The following is a 6185-nucleotide window of genomic DNA, read 5'->3' as shown; positions in this document are numbered from 1 at the left end:
GGGTTCCAAAGAGGATGCCATTGGCCACAGGTTAAACAGAGGAGATTATAAACAAAGATCATCTTTCAATGCCTTTCAAATACATACTAAAACAAGGAAAACAGCTTTTTTAAGGCATAAATCTACAAGGACAAAACAAAAGAAATATATATTTTTCCTCCCCATCCCCTCAAAAACAAAACAAAACAGAAGACTGGATGTTTCTTAGGAAGTGGAGTAAGAAAGGCTTAAGGAACTCCAGGACCAGAGTCCTGAATAGGGATTACAGAAAAAATAAATATATTGAACAATGAGACTTACTGCTCCATCCCTTATTTGACTCCTAGAATAAAAGCAGCAGCTTATAAACCCCCAACAGAAGATTAAAAGACTCTTTTCTGGTGAAACTCATCAGCCCAGTGAAACAGCCTGTCCCTGTCATCCTACAGCAAACCCACCGGTTGACAAGCCTTGCACAAAGGTTACCTTTTAAAATGTCACTCCCAAATATTAAATACTGCCATGGATCATCAGATATTTGAGGAAAGCCTGAAACATGATGGACAGAGACCAAAACAAACAAAAGGTCCTAAAGGAAAGGGAAGAAAAAAAATTTTTAATATGATTAATGTTCTTATAGAGATAAGATATTGAATCTGTGAAACTGAACATGATGCTATTTTTAACAAGGAACATTCCAAGAACTAGAAAAATTCTTGGAAATTAAAAATAAGAGCACAAGTACAACATTCAAAATAAGGAAACTGGAAGAAAAGATAAAATATTTTAAAGAGTAAAATGAAAACAAAGAGATTTAAAAACCAGAAGCAAAAGTTGAAGAAGCAGTATGTTCAATATCTGAATATGTTGGTACCCAGAAAGAAGAATTGATTAATTAATAATACAAAAGATTTACAGAACTTCTGATCATGAGTTTCTGTACTGAAAGGACCTACCAACATAATAAATATCTGTTAAAATATTCACACCTTAGCATCTCATTATGAAACTCCAAGACTTTCAGGATAAAAAGATCAAAACATTTTCCAAGAGAAAATACAATTCACACAAATTAGAATGACAATAGCCTTCTTAATGGCATCTCTGGAAATTATGAGGTTATGGGTCGATTTCTTCAAAATTCGGAGAGAAAATAATGTCTACCTAGAATTCTATATGTATTCAAAAACTTAAAGTAATACTGAAATAAAGATAATTTCAGACATGAAAAGTGTTGGTTAATTTACCTCCCAAGTTACTGAGTAAGGCTGTCTGCCAGAATAAAGGAGTAACCCAGGAGAGAGGATAATTCAGAATCTAGAAAATTTCATAGCATCAGGAACAAAGACCCTAAACCTATCTAAACAGTTAAAATGTATACCAATAATCAAAATATATGTCTTTTAAAGAGCAATCCTGCATGCTAGAAGAAAACAGAACACAGACTTTAAAATTCTTAGGGAAAATCAGTTTCAACCAAGAATTCTTTATTCAACCAAACTATCAATCAGGTGTTGGAGTAGGTAAAGGTTGGTTTGTGCCTATGATATCTAGGGTTAGATATTTGGCTTATCACTTCTTCCTGCAACTAAGGGCATAGCTTCTATCTACTTACATCATTCTCAAGCAGAGTCACTATAAATGGCACAGACTGTGCACTGCACTAGTAACGGAGATAGAAGATGAACTTTCCATCAAGCAGGATGTCGGTGATGCCTTCTGCAGCTGTTTGGTTTTGGAGCTGGTAGCAAGCACAGTAAGTGTTAAGAGATGAACTTCTAGCAGTTTCAGGTTGAAGATTACAAGACTACAAAATGATATTCAGTATCATACATTTGAGGAAAAGCCAGACAGCAATCTGCTACTAAATAAATAAGTTTAATTATCATAATGCTGTGGATTTGTGTCTACTGATTATTTCAACATATATGAGCTGATCATATTTTCCCTTTTCTATAGTCTATCAATTCTAAACAAAAGCAGAAAAAAGAATGTAAGCAAAGGTTTTAGATGCTTCAAAGAATTACTCATTCTGGATGTCAAAACATCACCAAAATTGAATTGTTATATATAATTCATTAGTAAAAGCACATGCTATGATCTCCTTGGGTGAAGTAGGAATAAAAGAATACAGTACAATGTGTGATCCTCACCAGTTATTTTACCATCCTTACCATATGACAGAAGGCCATACTTTACCCAGATGCAAAAAGGGAACATTTCTTTTTCTCTTGTATCACATAGAAAAAATAACTGGTGAGGATATACTGAATATCTACTCTAATCCAGCTCTCAGCTAATTGCTATTGGATGCATGGAGGCCAAGGTCAGGTTGTGTTCTCAAAAGTTTAAAACCTACTTGAAGAAATAAGACCTGCTACTTCATTAGATATGCCTTAGTACCCCAGAAAGCAAAGAAAAACTAAAGAGCCTCTTGATTAAGGTGAAAGAGGAAAGTAAAAGTTCAGTTCAGTCGCTCAGTCATGTCCAACTCTTTTCAACGCCATGGACTGCAGCATACCAGTCCTCCCTGTCCATCACCAACTCCCGGAGTTTACTAAAACTCATATCCATTGAGTCGGTGATGCCATCCAACCATCTCGTCCTCCTCTGTCATCCCCTTCTCCTCCCACCTTCAATCCTTCCCAGCACCAGGGGCTTTTCAAATGAGTCAACTCTTCACATCAGGTGGCCAAAGTATTGGAGTTTCAGCCTCAGCATCAGTCCTTCCAATGAATATTCAGGACTGATTTCCTTTAGGATGGACTGGTTGAATATCCTTGCAGTCCAAGGGACTCTCAAGGGTCTTCTCCAACACCACAGTTCAAAAGCATCAATTCTTTGGAGCTCAGCTTTCTTTATAGTCCAACTCTCACATCCATATATGACTACTGGAGAGACCATAGAGTTAGTCAACGAACCTTTATTGGCAAAGTAATGTCTCTGCTTTTTAATATGCTATCTCGGTTGGTCATAACTTTTCTTCCAAGGAGCAAGTATCTTTTAATTTCACGGCAGCAGTCATCATCTGCAGTGATTTTAGAGCCCAAAAAAAGAAAGTCTCTCACTGTTCCCCCATCTGTTTGCCATGAAGTGATGGGACCAGATGCCACGATCTTAGTTTTCTGAATGTCAAGCTTTAAGCCAACTTTTTCACTCTTCTCTTTCACTTTCAATAAGAGGCTCTTTTTCACTTTCTCCTTCACTTTCTGCCATAAGGGTGGTGTCATCTGCATATATGAGGTTATTGATATTTCTCACGGCAATCTTGATTCCAGCTTGTGCTTCCTCCAGCCCAGCATTTCTCATGATGTACTCTGCATATAAGTTAAATAAGCAGGGTGAAAATATACAGCCTTAATGTAGTCCTTTCCCTATTTGGAACCAGTCTGTTGTCCCATGTCCAGTTCTAACTGTTGCTTCTTATGAACCATGCTGTGTAGGGCCACCGAAGATGGACAGGTCATGTTGGAGAGTTCTGGCAAAACATGACCCACTGGAGAAGGGAATGACAAACCACTTGAGTATTCTTGCCTTGAGAACCCCATGAACAGTATGAAAAGGCAAAAAGATAGGACACCGAAAGATGAACTCCCCTGGTCGGTGGTTCCCAATATGCTACTGGAGATCAGTGGAGAACTAACTCCAGAAAGAATGAAGAGAGGGAGCCAAAGCAAAAACAACACCCAGTTGTGGGTGGGACTGGTGATGGAAGTAAAGTCTGATGCTATGAAGAGCAATATTGCATCAGTTCAGTTCAGTCGCTCAGTTGTGTCCAACTTTTTGCAACCCCATGAATTGCGGTACGCCAGGCCTCCCTGTCCATCACCAACTCCCGGAGTTCACTCAAACTCATGTCCATCAAGTCGGTGATGTCATCCAGCCATCTCATCCTCTGTCGTTCCCTTCTCCTCCTGCCCCCAATCCCTCCCAGCATCAGAGTCTTTTCCAATGAGTCAACTCTTCGCATGAGGTGGCCAAAGTACTGGAGTCTCAGCTTTAGCATCATTCCTTCCAAAGAACACCCAGGACTGATCTCCTTTAGGATGGACTGGTTGGATCTCCTTGCAGTCCAAGGGACTCTCAAGAGTCTTCTCCAACACCACAGTTCAAAAGCATCAATTTTTCGGTGCTCAGCTTTCTTCACAGTCCAATTCTCACATCCATACATGATCACTGGAAAAACCATAGCCTTGATTAGATGGACCTTTGTTGGCAAAGTAATGTCTCTGCTTTTGAATATGCTATCTAGGTTGGTCATAACTTTCCTTCCAAGGAGTAAGCATCTTTTAATTTCATGGCTGCAATCACCATCTGCCATTATTTTGGAGCCCCCCAAAATAAAGCCTGACACTGTTTCCACTGTTTCCCCATCTATTTCCCATGAAGTGATGGGACCAGATGCCATGATCTTAGTTTTCTGAATGTTGAGCTTTAAGCCAACTTTTTCACTCTCCTCTTTCACTTTCATCTTTCACTTTCATCAAGAGGCTTTTTAGCTCTTCTTCACTTTCTGCCATAAGAGGTCCATGAATCAATGCAAATTGGAAGTGGTCAAACAAGAGATGGCAAGAGTGAGCATCGACATTTTAGGAATCATCGAACTAAAATGGACTGGAATGGGTGAATTTAACTCAGACAACCATTATATCTACGACTGTGGGCAAGAATCCCTTAGAAGAAATGGAGTAGTCATCATAATCAACAAAAGAGTCTGAAATGCAGTACTTGAATTCAGTCTCAAAAACGACAGAATGATCTCTGTTCGTTTCCAAGGCAAACCATTCAATATCACAGTAATCCAAGTATATGCCCTGACCAGTAATGCTGAAGAAGCTGAAGTTGAATGGGTCTATGAAGACCTACAAGACCTTTTAGAACTAACACCCAAAAAAAGATATCCTTTTCATTATAGGGAACTGGAATGCAAAAGTAGGAAGTCAAGAGATACCTGGAGTAACAGGCAAATTTGACCTTGGGGTACAGAATGAAGCAGGGCAAAGGCTAACAGAGTTTTGCCAAGAGAACGCACCGGTCATAACAAACACCCTCTTCCAACAACACAAGAGAAGACTCTCCACATGGACATCACCAGATGGTCAACACCGAAATCAGATTGATTATATTCTTTGCAGCCAAAGACAGAGAAGCTCTATACAGTCAGCAAAAACAAAACTGGGAGCAGACTGTAGCTCAGACCATGAACTCCTTATTGCCAAATTCAGACTTAAATAGAAGAAAGTAGGGAAACCTGGAGAAGGCTATGGCACCCCACTCCAGTACTCTTGCCTGGAAAATCCCATGGACAGAGGAGCCTGGTAGGCTGTAGTCCATGGGGTCGTGAAGAGTCAGACATGACTGAGTGACCTCACTTTCACTTTTCACTTTCATGCATTGGAGAAGGAAATGGCAACCCACTCCAGTGTTCTTGCCTGGAGAATCCCAGGGACATGGGAGCCTGGTGGGCTGCCGTCTATGGAGTCGCACAAAGTCGGACACGACTGAAGCGACTTAGCAGCAGCAGCAGCAGCAGCAGGGAAAACCACTAGACCATTCAGGTATGGCCTAAATCTAATCCCTTACGATTATACAGTGGAAGTGACAAATAGATTCAAGGGATTAGATGTGACAGACAGAATGCCTGAAGAACTATGGATGGAGGTTCATGACATTGTACAGGAGTCAGGAATCAAGATCATCCCCACAAAAAACAAATGCAAAATGGCAAAATCTTGTCTGAGGATGCCTTACAAACAGCTATGAAAAGAAGAGAAGTGAAAGGCAAAGGAGAAAAGAAAAATGCCCATTTGAATGAAGAGTTCCAAAGAATAGCAAGGAGAGATAAGAAAGCCTTCCTCAGTGATCAATGACATAGAAATAGCAAAGAAATAGAAGAAAACAATAGAACGGGAAAGACTAGAGATCTCGTCAAGAAAATTAGAGATATCAAGGGAAATTTTCCTGCAAAGATGGGCACAATAAAGGACAGAAATAGTATGGACCTAACAGAAGCATAAAATATTAAGAGGAGGCAAGAATACACAGAAGAACTATACAAAAAAGATCTTCATGACCCAGATAATCATGATGGTGTGATCACTCACCTAAAGCCAGACATCCTGGAATGTGAAATTAATATGTAATATTAATATATATAAATATTGAATATATATAACATATATATAATTCCAATAATATAATTATTA

This window comes from Bos grunniens, chromosome 8 (assembly GCF_055505025.1).
Source record: "Bos grunniens cultivar Pamir isolate PY7600 chromosome 8, Bosgru_T2T1.0, whole genome shotgun sequence".
In the NCBI taxonomy this organism is placed as follows: Eukaryota; Metazoa; Chordata; class Mammalia; order Artiodactyla; family Bovidae; genus Bos; species Bos grunniens.
Note: the sequence above shows the minus strand (reverse complement) of the source record.